The 20,064-nt window shown below is 39.4% G+C and overlaps 1 protein-coding gene across 4 annotated transcripts in view; it reads right to left on the bottom strand.

The window, feature by feature from the left end:
- The window catches only part of ARHGAP6 (Rho GTPase activating protein 6), a 543,203-nt gene that overhangs the window by 237,373 nt on the left and 285,766 nt on the right, over nucleotides 1–20,064 (bottom strand). The gene's annotated exons all lie outside the window — the stretch shown is intronic.

The raw sequence follows: 20,064 nt of genomic DNA, 5'->3' as shown, positions 1-20,064 counted from the left end.
ACATATATTGTGTTGTGGGAGCCTCCACTGCACCATCACTGGGATGAATCCAAGGGGCCTTTTTCTGCTGTGATTCAGATACTAGAATTGAGAGCATGTGGCATACATTTTAGCAACGAGGCAAGTTATGAATTATTTTGGAAGAACTAGCTGAAGGAACAAGATGACAGTTGCTGGTGGGGTTTAGCAGAAATACCCTCAAGCAAGCCAAGGAGAAAGACTCTTTAGATATTATTTAAAAGTGCGATAGTGACAACAGGGTTTAAGGAGAGGCTGGCTCCTGGGTTATAAGGTAGGTGAGCTTGTCTTGCGGGAAGGGGAGAGGTGAATCCAGACGTGACGAGATGCCTGAGGCCTGGGTTGGTTTCCCTGGCCCAGAGCCACCAGCCATAATAGGAACCTGGGAGCCCTGCAGACATGAGGTGTCACATTGAAATGCTCAGGTGGGGCAAACAGGGACATAAGAGCATCGATTTGAAATAACCAATGCACAAACAAAACACACGAGTCTCAAGTTAAAAATAACAGGCAGGTGAGGATCAAAAAGGCAAAGAGATCAGCGTCAAGTGAAACATACTCTCCCGGCATTTTAAAACACACATAAGAATCCACAAAATGTGAGCATGTCATTTAAGCATGGAAAAATGAGTAAGAGGGAGCACAAAGGAAAGAAAGAAAATTAAGCTGTAAGGAGGAAAAAGAGGCAAGTAATAATGGGAAACATAAATGGGGATTGGGGATAATGATCTGCTGGCAAAAGAAGAAATACCCGTTTTAAAACAATAAAGGTTTTTCAGGTGGAATGAGGTTAACAGTTGAAATGAAGGCAGCAGTCAAAAGAAGGTCATGAATTAAGTGGACTAGACTGAGCCAGTTGTTTCCTTGCAAGTCCAGGTCTGAGCAAAGGAAAAACAGTGGGGAAAAATCATTTGGTTAAAAAATAATAATCAAGGATAGGCAAAAGAGTCTGGTCAGCACTGTGTAGATAGGAAGAAAGCAGGCCACAGGTAAATGTGGGGAAGTGATGGATGAAGGATAAAGGCAGTGGAGCTGTATCTTCTTACATCAGCAGATGTCAACCCTGGCTGCACTCTGGAATTACCTGGGCAGTTCAAAAACATACCTATGCCCCTCTTGAGACAAGTGAGCTGGCATGTCTGGGGGCTGGGGCCCAAGCACAACATTTCTTCTGCTCCAGTGAGCAGCCAGGGTGGAGACCCACTGCTTTGCCCATCCAGAGTAACAGTGTGAGGTCCCCTGTGTTGAGGTTAGCAGGCCCAAACAGGCACTTGCACCTGAAGCTCTCCAATAACTGTGGTCAAAGTCATTTTCTTATTTTAACTTGGCAGATAAATTACTTGATTTTCCATTTGACACTAAGAGCTTTAAAATTCAGAAAGGAGAAAGTTTTCTCACTTAATTATTGTAAATATTTGTAACCATCTCTAAATAGAAATCCAATGTAGTAGTGCTCTTCACACTGATATCAATTCACCTAGCCACAAAATAAAAACTAGCTACACTGAGAAATGAAATGTCTTATTTAGATCATAAAATATCTGTGGATTCTTTTTTTAAAGTAAATTATAGTTGATTTACAATGTTGTTTTAGTGTCTGGTGTACAGCAAAGTGATTTCATTTTATAGATATATATATATAGTAAAATGAAGTCGCTCAGTTGTGTCTGACTCTTTGCGACCCCACAGATTGCAGCTTACCAGGCTCCTCCATCCATGGGATTTTCCAGGCAAGAGTACTGGAGTGGGTTGCCATTTCCTTCTCCAGAGGATCTTCCCGAGCCAGGGATCGAACCCAGATCTCCCACATTGTAGGCAGATGCTTTACTGTCTGAGCCGCCTGGGAAGTCATATATATATTCATATATATATATATATAATTACATATGTATGTACTATATATTTTTATATATGTAATATATATATACATATTTTTTCCATTACAGTTTATTACATGAAATTGAACAGTTCCCTGTGCCATACAGTAGGACTTTGTTGTTTATCTGTTTTGTATATAGTGGTGTGCATCTGCTAATCTCAAACTCCTCATTTATCCGTCCTCTACCCTCTACACCGTTGGCAACCATAAGTTGGTTCTCTATGTCTGTGAGTCTGTTTCTGTTTTGTAAAGAAGTTCATCTGTGTCACATTTCCCATACCACACGTAAGTGATATCATATGGCATTTGTCTTTCGCTCTCTGACTGATTTCATTTGGTATGACAATCTCTAGGTCCACCCATGATGATGCAAATGGCATTATTTCATTCTTTTTACGGCTGAGTAATATTCCATTGCATATACGTACCACATCTTTATCCGTTCACCTGTCAATGGACACGTAGGTTGCTCCCTTGTTGTGGCTATTGTCAATAGTGCTACAACAAACGTTGGGGTTGTAGATGTATCTTTCTGAATTAGGATTTTCTCTGGATATATGCCCAGGAGAGGGATTGCTGGATCATACAGCAACTCTAGTTTTAGTTTTTAAGATACCTAGATTATTTTTCTTTCATTTCTGCCTTACATCAGTGGTTCTCAACTAGGGGCAGTTTTGTCCCCTCAGAGGACACTGGGCAATGTCTCAGACATTTTTTGATTGTCATAACTGGGGACATGCTACTGGCAACTAGTGACGAGAGTCCAGGGATGCTGCTAACAGCTTAAAATGCACAGGACAGCGCTGGCGGCCTCAAAGAACAATTCAGCTCAAAATGTCAACGGTGCCAAGGCTGAGAAACCCTGCTCCAAACAATAAAGTTAATGTTTCCACCAATAATAACTAATATACACTGCCTTCCAATCTCAACACAAATGAAACAATTTTCAACATGCACAAATTATATGCCAAAATAAAGACAAACAAGAAAACCTCCCACAGAACATTAAACCACTAATAAAATCATTTTGTGGGTTTACCACACAGTTAAAGATGGAGGACTAGAGAATCAGTATGCTGAAATGAAAACTGGGTTTCAAATTGAATTTGACTGTTGGAGTTTACATTCAAACTAGCTGAAAGTCCTTTAAATGAAGACTTCTAAACAGCACACTTTATTATCAATATTTAACAAATGGTGCCTGAAATAATATATCCACATTGAACATTACATTTTAAACTCCTCACATCATATATTTGTAGAAAAAAATGAAGTTTTTTAAAGCCATACACTTATATTTATTTCTACCAAACCACTTAGTAAATGTACTCATTTTATAGAAATAAAAGTGAATCTGAGATAGTAAGATGATTTTCAGGACTGCAAAGCAAGTAGATATTGAGAAGTAATACGACTCCAAATATGGACAGTGGGTGTGGCTAGAGGTGAAGAAAAAGTCTTACCTGGTTTGAAGACTAATCAAGCCAGGTAACTAATCAGTTATCTCCAGTCCCTGATCTGTGGTAACAATAATTCTAAAATGTGAACCAAAGACTATTTTAGAGGAAGATTTACAAATTATTAAGACTATTTGTAGTATGTCAGAAAACACTGAAACACGACTGGGTGTTCTAAAACAAGCAATTTAAATAATTGATGAAATCAAGTACTTGGTACATGTGTTCATGCTCAGTAGAGTCCAACTCTTTGTGACCCCGTGGACTGTAGCCAGCCAGGCTCCTCTGTCCATGGGATTCCGGGCAAGAATACTGGAGTGGGTTGCCATTTCCTCCTCCAGGGGATCTTCCCAACCCAGATATCAAACCCAAGTCTCCTGCAGCTCCTGCATTGGCAGGCAATTACTGTGCTACCTGGGAAGCCCCAAGTACCTGACAGTTATCCATTATTGAGTGTCTATAAATGGGAAATACCAATCCATTGGTTGTCAAACTTGGCCCCACAGTCTACTCTGATCAACTGAAGATTGGAGGTGCTTGTATTTAAAATGATGCCTGGGCTCTTCCCAAGAACAAATGAACCAGAATCTCCAGAAGTGAAGATTCTCCTGACCTTGGGCATGATATTGTATAGCATATCTCAAACTTCAACGTGTATGTAGATTATCTAAGGATCTTACCACAATGCAATTCTGATTAAGTGAGTCTGGATGTGCCTGAGGTTTTGCATTTCTTGATACTAATAGTTCTGGTCTAAGGGCCACACTCTGGATACAGAAGTGCCGAAAGTTTTCTGGATTCTAATTTGCAGCCAGCATTGAGAACCATCAGTGGTTGAGCCCCTAGCTTTGGGCTGGGTGCTATGTGGGCATAGAGATGAAACAGAAACTTTTTTAAAAAGCGTTCCTCAAGTAAGGAATTACTCCATCCTAAATTAGAGCTTTCACTGTTATGCAATCCACATACCTTTATCTTAGCTTCCAGTGTGGGCTAAAACAACCCAGTTACTCCTTTGGAAGGGCAGCCATTCCATGTTGATTTTATATCAACACAGGCAACAATCCTCAGACTTAGCATTTGCTGTTTTCTGTTCCGGAATGCTCTGATTTCAGCAGAGTTCTACATGGTAGGCTCCTTCTCATTATTCAGGTCTTCTCTCAAGGTACTACTCTCAACCCTACACCATCATTCTCATTTCCTTATCCTGTTTTTCTTCTTCAGGTATTGATTATTGATTAACTCATCAATAATAATAACTGATTAGTGAGCTCAAAGAAACCCACAGCCATTCCAAGCCCTGATGAAACATGAAGGTATCCTTACTGTTCATCAGCAGAGGAGTGTTGAGGGAGAGAAATATTACAGGGATAGCAAGTAATAAATGATCTTAGAAAACACACTGGCTCATATTTGGGGGGAGTCTTTACATTTATACAATAACCTCTCATCAATTATCTCATTCAATGCTCAGGAAAAACTTATGAAGTAGAGTGGGGATTACCCCCATTCTCAAATGGGAAAACTGAGCTTTGAGATGCCACAGAGCATCTCAAAAATAACAGAAATAGAAACAAAGACCTCTGGATTCCAGGGTCCCTTAGCTTCACCTAGATGCCTTCTTTATTTGTTCAACATGCTCTGAAGAACCAAGGATACAATCCTAAGAATACACACACATTTGAAATGAATATTCAGAAAGTAAATTTTACCCCATTACCATCTAGAATGGGCTTCCCTTGTAGCTCAGTCGGTAAAGAATCTGCCTGCAGTTCAGGAGACTTGGGTTTGATCCCTGGGTTGGGAAGATCCCCTGCAGAAGGAAATGGCAACCCATTCCAGTATCCTTGCCTGGAAAATCTCATGGACACAGGAGCCTGGTGGGCTGCAGTCCATGAGGTTGCAAAGAGTCGGGCATGACTGAGCCACTAACACTTACTTACACCATCTAGAATGAGAAAGTAAGGGCGACAAGCCCCATCCAACTAATGTGTTCATCACACTCCTTACTTTCTCCTGTGATTGCTGATGGGGCCATTTCCATTGCCTAAGTGTAAAGTACTAGGAATTTTCTGAAAAAGACACTGCCAAATTCATGAAATAGTCAGTCCCCTTGTGTTATTCATGATTTTAAAGCAATCACTGATTTTTTTATTTAAAGGAAATGGAATTTCATATTTTTATGGATTCTAAAATTTATAAAAGCTGAGCACTAAAAGAGATCATATAATGATTACAAATCTGTCAGAGAACAATTTAAGCTTTTGAAATCGTGACTTGTTCCTACTTGAAAGTGAAAGTGAAGTCACTCAGTCATGTCCAACTCTTTGCGACCCAGTAGACTGTAGCCCACCAGGCTCCTCTGTCCATGGGATTCTCTAGGCAAGAATACTGGAGTGGGTTGCCATTTCCTTCTCCAGGGGATCTTCCTGACCCAGGGATCGAACCCGGGTCTCACGCATTGCAGGCAGACACTTTAACCTCTGAGCTACCAGGGAACCCGTTCCTACTTAAAAAATAATAATGTTTGTTTTAAAAAATAATGAAGTAAAGAAAAGCAAAAACCAAAACACCAGAAATTGACTGTGAAAAGAGGAAATCCTTTATAGTTCCACTCCCTAAAGAAAGTCAGTGTAGTAGAAGGAAATGGCAACCCACTCCAGTTTCTTGCCTGGGAAATCTCTTGGAGAGAGGAGCCTGGTGGGCTACAGTCCAAGGGGTTGCTGGAGTTTGGGCTGCAGTAAACCATCATCATCAACCTGCTTTTAAAAATCATTAGAGCCTGAAGTCAGGTAGGTTGATTCCTCCAGTTCCATTCTTCTTTCTCAAGATCGCTTTGGCTATTCGAGGTTTTTTGTATTTCCATACAAATTGCCAGTCCAGGTTCGATGCACGATGCTGGATGCTTGGGGCTGGTGCACTGGGACGACCCAGAGGGTTGGTATGAGGAGGGAGGAGGGAGGAGGGTTCGGGATGGGGAACACATGTATACCTGTGGCGGATTCATTTTGATATTTGGCAAAACTAATACAATTATGTAAAGATTAAAAATAAAATAAAATTAGAAAAAAAAAAATCATTAGAAAGCCAAACAAGGTGTTTTTGAAAAAACATTGCTGAGTTTACCTCTATACTCTTTGTTGTTTTGACCAAAATACAAAATACTAAAATGGTTTGTTTCAAATGTTAAATCTTATAAAGAGACTCATTTCCATTTCAAAGTAACAATAAAGAGAAAGATACTGGGAGGAAAAAAAGAGAATGTAGAAACTGTTTATGATTGCCCTCTTAGGTCATCTTTTTAAATAAACTCATGATTTCACTGAAAAAAAAAGCCAAACAAGGACAATTTGAAATATTGGTCAACAGAGCTTTCTTTAATGGAAACCATGCACTCCCCAACCCCCATTAAGAAGACATTTCCAATAACAATTTTCCCTAAAGTAAAAAAAAAAAGAAAAGAAAAGAAAAGAAAGCCAGCGTAAATAATAATGACAGAAATAATGATAAAGCTTTATAGAAAATTGAATCTTGGAGAGATTAAGTAACTTATTTAAGGTCACAACTTTGAGTAGTAAACCTAAGATTTCAGCTGAGAGTTGTTTGAGTCCAGAGCCTGAATTCTAATTCAAGGTATTTTTACTCTGTTTTTAAGCTAAGAAAACTGTATTTTTAATACTGATGAACACTAACTCAAAAGAGCTTCTTTATAACTGCCAGAATATCTTTGCAATTGAGTGATAATTCCAGAAAGTGTACTTGGTAGTAATTGAAATCAAATATGAAGCTCATGTAGACTTTTAGAAATAGAGTGTAAACTTTCTTAGGAGGTGGAGCAAATGGTTGATCTGGCAGTGCCAAATGGTATGTGGGTAAATGTTGAAAATGGGGATCCTTTGCAATTCACTTGGGTTACCTTTCCATTCTAAACGGAAATTTGAGGTAAAATGAATGTGTACTCACAGATAAGAACAGTAGAGATTATTTCCCCTGCACAAACCTCATATGAATCTTTGCCTGAAAGTGTACATTTATGTGCGATATCATGGATGAACCTCAAAAACATGAAACTGTGTGAATGAAGTGAGTCACAAAAAGGTCATATATTTTATTAGTCCACTTATTTGAAATGTCCACAAAAGGCAAAACTATTCAGGTAGAAAGTAGGTTAGCAGTTGCCAGGGGCTGGGGGTGGGAAGAGGGTGTGAATGCAAATGGGCAGGAGCAATCACATTGGGGTGATGGAAATGTTTTAAAGAAGATTGCAGGGCTGTCTGCACAACTGTGTACATTTGTTAAAAGTCATTGAATTGTACACTTAAATGGTGAATTTTGTGATATGCAGCTAATATGTTAATAAAATTATTTTAAAAGTATGCATTAATAAGAGAATCAAAAAGTACTTACTTGCAAATGAGGAAAATACACTCAAACTTAAGATAAATCATTTACCATTATATCTTTTTCCTTTCTAGGGCATTCCCTTACAAAAATCAAAATACAATAAATGACAACACCACCAATTATTTTTTTTGCTACTTACTTAGGATTTACAGTGATCTGACCAAGCGTTCATCTGTGGTTGATATAGAAACATCCCATTGATCTAGACACCAGACTTCTAAGAAATTCAACTTTCTAAAATCAGAAGTAAAACAGACATCTGAACAACTATCAGGATTGCTTACATAATTTATGGGGCCCTGAGCAAAATGAAAATGCAGGACCTCTTGCTCAAAAAGTATTCAGAATTTCAAGATGGTGACTGTGGAGCATTTCACCATGCGTGAAGCCCTTCTGGGCACTGGGCCCTGAGTGACTGCTCAGATCTCATGCCCATGAAGCCAGTCCTAGCAATCAAACTAGTTGTCATAAAAGATCTGGGCCAAGGCTGTACTCACAAACTTTATTCTATTAATATTACAGAACTCCACAAACTCTCATTTGTTTTTCTTCAATACGCATACCTAGTGAACTTGTTTCTCTAAGTCACAGGCTGTAATCAGAGTCAAAAAATAGAAGTGAGGAATGCTTTCAAAAGGAAGAAGCCTCCTGATGGGAAACATGAAGAAAGAGACACTAAAAGCAAACACAGATATATGAATCATGAAAATGAGGCCAAGGAAGAGTGACTTTTTCCTTCACATCCTCTGTTTGTAAAAAGGCTGACATATAATACAGTTTAGAGATATTTATCCAAAACAAAAGTGAGGACTGAGTGGGGCAGTAGTGTGCTGGCAAAATGCTTAATAATTAACTCTGGGGGAAAGCCCTGATTTGCAGCCTTTGTCAATTTCCATGGTATAAATACTCCCACTGGGGCAGACTTCAGGGTACCAAGGTGGGGAAACAGAACATGGAGCTGGAAAGAGATACACACGATTGGTTTTCCACGCAGTACAAGCCAGCTCCAGCACACTGATGAAATGGGGGAAACATCAGGTGCTACAGAAAGTAAAAATACAAGACAGACCCAAGGCTCAGGAGGAGAAATAAAATTCAGTTCTGTTTCCTAATAAAACATTTTGTTCTAAGAGTTAGCAAAGAAAGAGATGGTAACTGTTGCTATTTGTTAAAAAGGGATTTTAATTCCAGTGGCAAAATCATCATGGATAATCAAAAACTGACTACATAACTATTTCTCTTGTCATTTTCCTCCCCAAAATAATTATCTCTGAATGATTTCACAGTTAAAGATTGTATGCTTAAAGACAATCAATTGTGAAAAGAGCTGAAATGCTATGCCAGTGATATGGTTTTTTAAAAAATAGTATTTGTTTTTAAAAAGAAGAGCATAGCCCAGTAAAAATATTTCCTCTTTTCTGTTCTAATGGTTTAACCTATGAATCACCCTGTAGGAGTATTATCATATCAGAAACATGGAACTCATACTTTTTATAGCAAAAGCATACGACTTTACTATCAGTTTTAGTGTTAGTTTAGTTTTAGCTTCCAATAGAATACAGGGTAGTCTTCCCTAGTGACTCAGATGGTAAAGAGTCTGCCTGCAGTGAGGGAGACCCAGGTTCAATCCGTGGGTCAGTAAGATCCTCTGGAGAAGGGAACGGCAACCCACTCCAGTATTCTTGCCTAGAAAATCCCATGGACGGAGGAGCCTGGTGGGCCCCAATCCATGGGGTTTTAAAGAGTTGGACACGACTGAGAGACTAACACACACACAGACAAGAGGGTAAATGGGCTATTGAAAAGTAAACATTTCAAAACACAATAGGTTATGTTGAGAATCACTAACCTACACTACAGCTCCCATCTCAGGAGAACTCTAGAACCTCTTAAAAGTCAAGGGAACTCAAACCGGGTCTCTGTGACAACCTAGAGGGGTAGGATGGGGTGGGAGGTGGGAGGGAGGCTCAAGAGAGAGGGGACATATGAACACCTATGGCTGATCCATATTGATCCATATTGATGTATGGCAGAAACCAACACAATATTGGAATTATCCTTCAATTAAAAATACATAAATTAAGAAAAAAAAGGACAAGAAGTCAACCAAATTCTGGCTCTGAGCATGACGCCACACAAGACACTTCCTTGATGGTGTCCAAGAGAGGAGCCATCTTGCTCACCCAATGCCCCACGTTTCTCCAACCCCTTCTCAGTTGTCCTTTTATTTAGAGGTGACAAAAGACAATCCTGAGTGATCGCCCCTCTTATAGTAACTGCTCGCTCCTCCAAAGTGAACAGAGGTTAAAGTGATCTTGTTCTGTGTGCGTGTTAAGTCACTTCAGTCATGTCTGACTCTTTGTGACCCCATGGACTGTAGCCCGCCAGGCTCTTCTATCCATGGGGATTCTCTAAGCAAGAATACTGGAGCGGGTTGTCATTTCTTTTTCCAGGGGGTCTTCCCAGCCCAGGGATCGAACCTGCATCTCCTATGTCTATTGGTAGGCGGGTTCTTTACCACTAGTGCCACCTAAATCTTGTGATAAACTGTAGTCAGTCCACTTATTCTTTCAAAAGTATATATTGAGTGCTTATTATAACCAGGCCTGTTCTGGGACTCATAATTTTGTCATTCTTGGTAGATACTGATCCAGTATCTAAATTCAGAGACAGCACTTGGAAGGCAAGGTAATATACTATGCACCTAGCAGCCCATTTAAAAATAAGTTCTGGAATGAATTCCAAAATGAGAAACACTGACATATTAAAGAAGCATATACAGCTGCGATTACACTCATTACATCTGTTTAACATAAGCTCTATTAAAAAAAAATATATCTCAGAGCCTGTCTAGAAATTTTAGTTTCAATCCAGTGTCTTCTCTGCCTTTATAACTTACTGTCATGAGCGCACGTGATGTCCTACTTAATTTTACATCCTTTAGGCATAGAAGATTTGATAACACTCATTATTTTAGCCCACTAAAATACACACACACACACACATACATACCACCACCACCATACCACACACCCTAAATGATTAGTTGAGGGGGAACTACTGCCAGTAGGAACTGCTCATAAATGGGGCCCATCTTTGGGAAGCCACTGCCCAGTAGATAAATAGAGGTTTGTCATTCTTGGGAGAAGTTGGTAATACAAACCACCGCCATGAGATACCCCTGCATGTCAGAACCATGACAAGAAGAGCTGCCTCCAAAGCACAAAAGTTACTGTCGGGTTGCCCAACTGTAGACAGGTTCAAGGTCTTTGAACCTCTCTTCCATAATCCATGCTTGGCCTCTAGAGAAAGAGCGACATTGTTGATCTTTCAACATACCAAGAAGAAAGAACAATAACTCCCAAGAATACTAGTAGCATAGAAGTTCCCAAAAGTTTGAGAAAGGAGGATTGGGGATGGGGAGCTCACATCATTATCAAGGCCATGGAGACACACAGGAAAGGGTACCCTGCAAGGGGCTACATATGTATGTGTGTGTATAATATATACACATACATGCATATGTGCATAACATACAATATGAAAAGATGTAATATGAAAATGTCATACATATGTTCTATAATGTGAAATGTTACAATGTATATATTTTATCTCACATACTTAATTTCATTGCTGTCCTAGACTGTATGAAAGTTCCTGCAGCCAGCTGCCCTCTGAAACCTGGAATAATGTCAGGCCCAACAGAATCCTCATCTTTATTCAACTTGATGAGTGTGTTATTTGAGAGACAGACTAGAGTAAGCACTCTAGTGGGAGATTGCATGGGATTACACAAATTACCTGGCTGACCTCAAGCAAGTTACTGAAACTCTCCGTTTCCTCATCTATAAAATGGGGACAATAATTGTGTGTGTTCTCTAGGGTTTTTATCAAGATTAAAGAGGTTAGTGGCTGTAAAAACCCTAAACCAGTGCTTGGTAAATAGTAAGTGTTTTGTAAGTGCTAATAAAACCTTGAACCCATGGGAGAATCTTATTGTTCTTGTATGTTCACAGAGTCAATATGAATTTCACTCATCTATGTTTAATATGAACACACAATTCACTCTTAATTTTTCTTTGGAATAAACAAACCTCTTTTAAGAGTCCAAACAAATCACAGAAGAATTTTTAAGTCAGTTTTAAAATTGATATGATTTACAAACTGGAATAGAAGTGCCAATCTCTCTCCTTGAACACATCAAGTGATCAACATCTTCTTCCTAAATGCAAGCCAGTTCCATCCACACATTCTCTGGCATTGCTGATTTGACGTTTTTATATTAGGTAATTAAGAAATCAAATGAAAACAATTTGATACTACTGTTAAATCACTAAAAGACACACTATAAGATGTATTTTAATGATCATATTCTTATACTTAGATAATTGTACTTTCATATGGCAATAACAAGTCTTTTATTTCAATAGTCTGTAGTTTGATTCTTTTCATTCTTTACATGATTTAGGGATTCCAAATATCTTAATTTCTCTTGACTGGTAGTTGAAGAAAGAAAAGCATGAAACCAGACTGACTGCAGGTGAAAGCAATATATGGACAATTTATTGTTGAATCCAGAGGACTTAAACTTTTAGAAGGTTCCTTGTCTCTCTTTAGCCTAGAGTCTCAAACAGCTTTTATACTGACAAGTCAACAGATTAACATTCTTGATGATTCACTGTTTCAAAATAACTCACATTGTACTTCCAAAGTTACTGCTAGAAATATTGCTGGCATTTATTTTCTTAAGCATATTTGCTAAGTGGTACTGAAACACAAAAGCCCAAGAGAAAAATCAGACCTTCTACATTTGGACAAAAGGAGGACACACACAGAGTTCTGTTCTTTCTCTAAAATAGGATGGATTAAATAATAGGCTTGAGTGGTGTTTTTAAGTATGACATTGTGGGAGGGAGATAATCAATATGAATTCTGAGAAGCAAAGGCTGTTCCTTGAATAGGCGGTCATTACCACACCTGTCGCTCAGAAATGGGTTATTGTGATTGTATGCACCTCCTCCACAAAACAGAGCTTTTTCATATTCGTAGCCTTAGGACTTAGTTCTTGGCACCCAGTAGGAAATTAAGAAACATTTCCTAAGATGATGACTGAACACATGGATCGCTGTCTTGAGAAGCTTGTAGTCGAATTTGGGAAGTGAGACTAACATGTGTGAGGGAGTTCGTCCTGAAGGCAAAAAGTGACATCAACAGGCTTGTGCAGCTCAAAATGTCCAAGAGGATCTGGACACATCAGAACCTTTATATGCCACTGGTGGGAATGGAAAATGGTGCAGCCACTTTGGAAAACAGTCTGGCAGTTTCTTAAATGGATAAACATAGAGTATGACCCAGCAATTCCACTCCTAGGTATATTTCATTTCAAGAGAAATGAAAACATATGTCTATACAAAATTTCGAATATGAATCCCCTTAGCAGCCTTATACATAATAGTCAAAGAGTGGAAAAACCCAAATGTCCATCAACTGATAAATGTCCATCAACTGTTTATCCATGAATGGATAAACAAATGTGGTATATCCATATATACCATTCAGCCATAAAAAGAAATGAAGTTCTGATACATGTTACAGCATGGATCAACCTTGGATCAACCTTACACTAAGTGAAAAAAAGGCAAACACATATTGCATATTTCCATTTATATGAAGTATCTAGAGGCAGAAAGTAGGTTAGTGGTTCTCAGGAGTGGAAGTGGGTGTATTGAAGGGAAATGGCAGGGAGCTGACTGCTAATGGAAGCCACATTGCTTTTTCAGGTGATGAGCAAATGTTCTCAAATATGTGGTTATGGACGCACAGCTCTGTGAATGTACTAAAACCCATTGTATTGCCCACTTTAAAATTGTGTATGTAATGGTATGTGAATTCCATTTTTTTTAAGATGCCAAAGAGACATGGGTACAGGAATTCAGCAGAGAGAGAAATCAAGTTTAGAAGACCTACAGAGACTTCCAGGAGAATGAGAAAGCTGAGCTAGGTCTCAGGAACGCATTGGATTTAGGTGGGAGGAGGGAGGGCATTTTGGATGAAAGGAAGAAGATGGCAAAGTGAGGCTAGTCATTGTTCCAATCATGGAAAGAAAGGCCAACACATGTTGTGACATGATTGTCAGTGAATTTGTGCTTTCCCTCACTAAAAGTACATCTGCCTCTACTTCAGGTGGAATTCATAGCCAAAGAACAGGCAGCCAAAATGCAAACCATGGAAGCCTCTATTTTCACTCCTATGGCTTAGTATTTTAAGACACTAACTTTTAGATTTCTACATTAGACTCAATGTTTAACACTAACCTAGCTTGACCTTTCACTGTATAATGATACTTGTCTTATGACTGTGCAGTGTTCTATTTCTTTCCCAATATGTGAGGGTCTGAATTTCAAGAAGGGGATGTCTATGTATATGGGGGGACAGCAATTGCAGTTACTAGTCAGGAGATTTGGAAATCCCTTGTGCTGTTTGTTTTGATAAGTTTTCAATAGTTTACTATTCAACATTAGAGGTCATGCCTCCACTTGGAATCAGCTCCGTTCAGGAGACTGTATCATGGTGTTGCATAGCAGAATGCTATTTAAAAATAACAATCTCAGCACATTCATCAACATTCCAAAAATACTCTGCTTGGCTCTAATGGCAGGATCTGAGAACACGCTGGTCATGATGACCATAAACTTTGGGAGGGATTCTTCCTGAAAAACAGCTCGGTGGGGCAAGAGACAAAAAGTATGATATTTCTGGGATCAGAAGGACATCTAAGGGAAGCTAAGCCAGCCTCGTACCCAGTGCACAAATTCCTTCTGACAATTGTTATAGGTAGGCATCACCTTGACTTTAACACTCACAGTTTTATGTCCAGCCAGCACAAAACTGGACAGTTTTTACCTAGACAATCTTAATAGCCTAGCCAAAACCTTGAATGAAAAGAGACTATATAAACTCTAGAAAAATACATGTCTAGAGTGGGTTTCTCAATCTCACACCCTTATCATTTAGGGCTGGATAATTCTTTGTGGTGGAAGCTGGTCTGTGCGTTGTAGATATTTAGCCAGCATCACTGATCTTGAACCAATATGCCCCAGTAACATACCACCCCTACTCCACTAGTGAAAACCAAAAATGTCTCCAGACATTTCCAAATGTCCCCTGGTGGGGCAGGGGGCAAAACTGATTGAGTGAGAACCAACTGTCTAGTATGTAAATGACACTGGGTGAGCAGATTTACCAGGGTACATCTATTAGGCATGTATTATTAATATTTAATGAATTCTTTTGAAACTTTACATGTTTAAGTGATTTTTAAGGGTATTTCTCTATAAGCTGGCATACTATGGAATGCTGATACCCTCTCAGACCACAACCAGCAACTGTTTCTAAAAAACAAAAACTGCCCTGGCTGCAAAAAGGCAAAGTAATCAACATTTCCCTGCATGTGGTGGAAGTATCATCACGGGTTTTGTTTCATCTGTACACATGAACATTGACACTATGGGTAGTCACTATGAGTAGGATGACAATAAACAGGCAACCCTGTCTATTTCAAAATTAAAAAAAATTCAGTCAGTTCTTGAGAAACTCAATCAACCATTTATCTTAAAACTATATGCTAAAAGATTACCATCTGCTTTTATTCCAACGTCTCTGAATGTTTCCCAAACATTAAAGACTGTGAGTCATGCTTCAAGCCCATGTCTAATTTAAGCAAAACTTTATATAGCAAATGAATTAACAAAATAGACGAGCTCTCTCTCCATTTTACAGGAGGAAACGCATCATACAACTCGGGTTTTATGACACAGGAGTCGCCTCTTCCTTAGGATGACTTTGTCTGAAATTGTGTTTGTATCAAGAGGTCTAGCAACCGCTGGCTCACTCTGTGAGTATCAGCTCCAAGATGCTGCCCTGGCAACCGAACCACACTTGCAATGTAACAAACCCTGAAACTGGAAGCAAAAAGAGTCTTGCATCTAAGCGCTGGATCTGAATGTGTCACACACGAGCGCTGTTTGAACTATCTATTCCTCTTTCGCCTGCCACTTCCCTTCTTCCCAGGGCCCTATTACATAAAGGCTTAGGTGTTCTGGGGAATAAGTGGGCGTCAATTGTGGCAGGGTGTGGGAGGATGCCTAGGTTACCTCCTGTATTACACACTCTATTTAGGAGGTGGGCAATTCCTATTTATATAACCCCTGATGAAGATACACCCCAGCAATTTGGGAGTAGGGGGATGGCCAAAACAAGTACGTAATGTCACTTGAACACCTTGTGCTAAGTGCAAATCTGATTACTGCCTTCATCTTCTTAGAAAGGAACAGGTATCACTGCAAACAATAGTTTGCGGTGGCTGCTCAGTGCAGGAAAGCCAGGGGGCTGAAATTCAAAGCCAAGTGGGACACCAGCAGAGAAAAGTAGCTAGGCTTTGCCACGCAACATGAAAACATGGCTCCACCCGCACCATACCTACCAAGATTCTAGATCCTGAGTGCTTCAGTGGGAGAACAGAAACGCAGTCCTGGGGTGCCCAGAGCTGGTCTGTAGGGTGGGAGAGAGTGCAGAAGCCCACTGATTGATATGAAAACTTCCACAGCAGAGAACTGAGTCAAATCTGTTGCCTTTGGGGTTCTAATTCAGTCCTCTAAAGCCTTAGTATCAAATATAGTAGCCACTGGCCTTTGTGGCTATTCAGTGTTTGAAATGTGGCTAGTCGCAATTAAAACGTGCTGCTGCTAAGTCGCTTCAGTCGTGTCCAACTCTGTGCGACCCCAGAGATGGCAGCCCACCAGGCTCCCCCGTCCCTGGGATTCTCCAGGCAAGAACACTGGAGTGGGTTGCCATTTCCTTCTCCAATGCATGAAAGTGAAAAGTGAAAGTGAAGCCGCTCAGTCGTGTCCGACTCTTCGCTACCCCATGGACTGCAGCCTACCAGGCTCCTCCGTCCATGGGATTTTCCAGGCAAGAGTGCTGGAGTGGGGTGCCATTGCCTTCTCCTAAAACGTGCTAGGAGTGCAAAATACATGCCATAGTTCAAAGATTGAAATGAAATATACATACATACATGTCTCCTTACTAATTTTACTACTGACTGCATATCAAAATGGTAATAGTTCAGATGTCTTAGGTGAAACAAAATATATTACTGTTTCTTTTTACCTTTTTCTAGAAAACTTATTTAAACATGAAAATTTTAAATTACCTATGTGGTTTGAGTTACATTTCTACTGGATAGTGCTGGTCTGAAAGCTGAATGTTACTTTAAGGCATGATTTATGTTGAGCTCGGAGATGCTTTCATAAGAAAGTGTTGCTTGACTGAGCTTGGCTATCTACTGCAAAATGTTAACTTCAAACATCCTTGAAAACTAAAATTTCATTCACTGCCTCCTTGGCAAAATCTGTCAGATAAACAAATCTGCTGTTTTGAGACATGAAAGCAATGGTTAACAATGTAAGTAAATTTTCTTCCTTTGCAGACATACTTAAACCATGTTAAAGTAGAGATGAAACAGGCTCTAACATTGAAACAGACCTATAATTAGGTGCTAATGTTGAATATCCTGCAATGTTTCAAAAAGACACATAGATGGAGAAAGGCCAGGCCTATACAAGGCAGGAGAGGAGAAAATGTTGAATATATGAATGCAAATATGTTACAGATATCTGAGTTCAAATACTCTATGCTTTCCAGGTACTACTTGCTTTTTGGTCTCTCCTTTCCATCTTCACCACCACCACCTGGCCGATTCACGGGGTCAGAGGCAAAGCCATTCTCTTCATCTCTCAGATGAGCCTCTCCACCCTTGGCATCTCCCATTGTTCAGCTGTATTGTACCCCACCAATGGAAACCACCCTAACTTTTGGCTCCAGAACCTGCCATAGTCATAAGGAGTCTTCAGGTTGGCAACAAGGTCACCCTTGCGTCAAAGCCTTCAAGTTTAACTCCACATATCCCACCTGAGCAAGAGTCCGAAGATGAACATGAGGCTCATTAAGCGTCAAGACTTCCAATCTAGTCAAGTCAATCTTCAGTCTTTTTAATGGAATGTATAGATTAAAATATAAAATATAAAATAACCCTTTGCATTTGTTCAATTTATCTAAAAACCATTCGGTGTAGTTAGAATTCAATGAAAGCAACAGTGCCTGCCAACAGGAACCAAAATTTCTTTTCAGTTTGTAAGTTTTATGCCCCTGAAAGCCTCTTCTTAAGAAATTTTGTATTTGTGGGTGGTTATAAATTTTTTTTCTAATCTAGACCTCAAAGAAAATGTGGTCAAAGGATACTGCTATGGGTAACCTCAGGAAGGAAAAATGTCTCTAAAAATATTTTTTAAAAAGAGTAGGTCACAGCTCTTAAGGCCCAGTACAGCAAATCCTCAGTGACCCTGGATCATCTGGGAATGAGTCATTCCAGATAAGCACACATCCTGGATAGCCCAAAGTTTATGCTCTAACCATCTTCTTGGAAGAGCTTTCATTTTTCTGCTTTAATAATGATGATAATTAAGTCAATAGCAAAAGAATCAAGGGTATCATTTCCCCTTGGGAAGATGAGAAACAGTCTCACATGAAGGAGTCTGAATCTGGACTTTGGAGTCAGCTAACAGAAACTCAAACCCTAGTGCCAGCATTTACTACCCCTGTGAGTCTGGGCAAGTCACTTAGCCTCCACAAACCTCAGTTTCCTCACCTACAGAGTGGGATAAAGAACCCCCACTAGACAGCTGTTCTTATGATTAGAAAGCACACATAAAGGCACAGAGTAAAAGGTTCGATACAGAGGACGTATGTGGAGAAACATCTTTTTTTCTCTTTGATCTTCTGGCAACAGAAGACTAAACTGGACCTCAGCAGAGGAGGGCGATCCTTGAACAACTGAGAGCAAGCAAGAATGCATTTTCCAAGATATTAGTCTTTCTTCCTTTAGAGGGCCTTGGTACTGTTTGGCCTAGGGCATTCTGACTGAGCTTGCTATAAACACACACACACACACACACACACACACACACACAAAGTAAACACATACAAACACCCCCCCCACACACACACACCCCGTCACCGCAACTACCACACCAGTTAAATAGATTATGCTACATTTGCCTACAAATGTCCACATAAAATGCATCCTCGTTTCCTGTGGTTGGCAGTCAGGGTTGCTCCCAGCATGTTGGCCCTGATTAATGTGTGGGATATGTGGGTTTGGGGCACTAAAATATACACAAGTTTTCAGTGAGGGGCCACACTATGCTCTCGTCAACAGCCCTTGCTCATTCTGTTTGTTTCTCACAACATAAAATAAACTGCCTGTCATGTATATTTTGAGTAAACTGAGAAGTTTCTTAAGTACATGTATGGCAAACCAACTCATAAATATTGGGCTAGCAAAAAATTCATTCGAGTTTTTCCATAACGCAAATGAAATTTTTGGTCAATCCAATAGATAACTGAGGAGCTTTTGTTCCATAGGTAAATGTGCTTAGACAATTACCTTACCTTATTACATCATTCAAGTCTGGCATTGGTTGGCTTTATCATCTTTATAACTACCTGATAAAGATAAAATTCACATACTATATAATTCATGCATTTCAAATGTTCAATTCAATAGTTTTTAGTATGTTCATGGAGTTTTGTAACCATCACTACAACCATTTTAGAGCGTTTTTGTCACCTCCAAAAGAAACCTCGTAAATATTAATAGTCACTCTCCATTGTCTCCCACACAGTCCTAGGGAAGCAACAATCTACTTTCTGGATTTGCCTATTCTGGACATTTCAAAATAAATGAAATCATACAACGTGACTTTTTGTGTCTGGCTTCTCTCACTTAGATTGATATTTTCAAGGTTCATCCATGCTGTAGCATGGAACAGTACTTCATTCTTTTTATTGCGGACTAATATTCCATTATGTGGGTATATCAACTTTTATTTACTCATTCATTAGTTAATGGACATTTTGATTGCTTCTACTTTTTGACCACTATGAATAATGTTGCTATAAACCTTCATATACAAGTTTGTATATGTATACACATTTCACTGCTCTTGGGTAGATATCTAGATGTGGAACTGATGAGTCATATGGTAATTTTATATTTAACGTTTTGAGGAACTGCCAGACTGTTTTCCAAGTGGCAGTACCATTTTACATTCCCACCAGCAGGGTATGAGGGTTCCAATTTTCCCATCTTCTTACCAACACTTGTTATTATCTGTCATTTTGACTATTATCATCCTAGAAGTTATAAGATGGTTCATCCCTGTGGTTTTGATTTGCATTTCTCTGATGGCT

Source organism: Bos indicus, chromosome X (assembly GCF_029378745.1).
Source record: "Bos indicus isolate NIAB-ARS_2022 breed Sahiwal x Tharparkar chromosome X, NIAB-ARS_B.indTharparkar_mat_pri_1.0, whole genome shotgun sequence".
Taxonomy (NCBI): domain Eukaryota; kingdom Metazoa; phylum Chordata; class Mammalia; order Artiodactyla; family Bovidae; genus Bos; species Bos indicus.
This window is presented reverse-complemented; position numbering and strand designations above follow the sequence as displayed.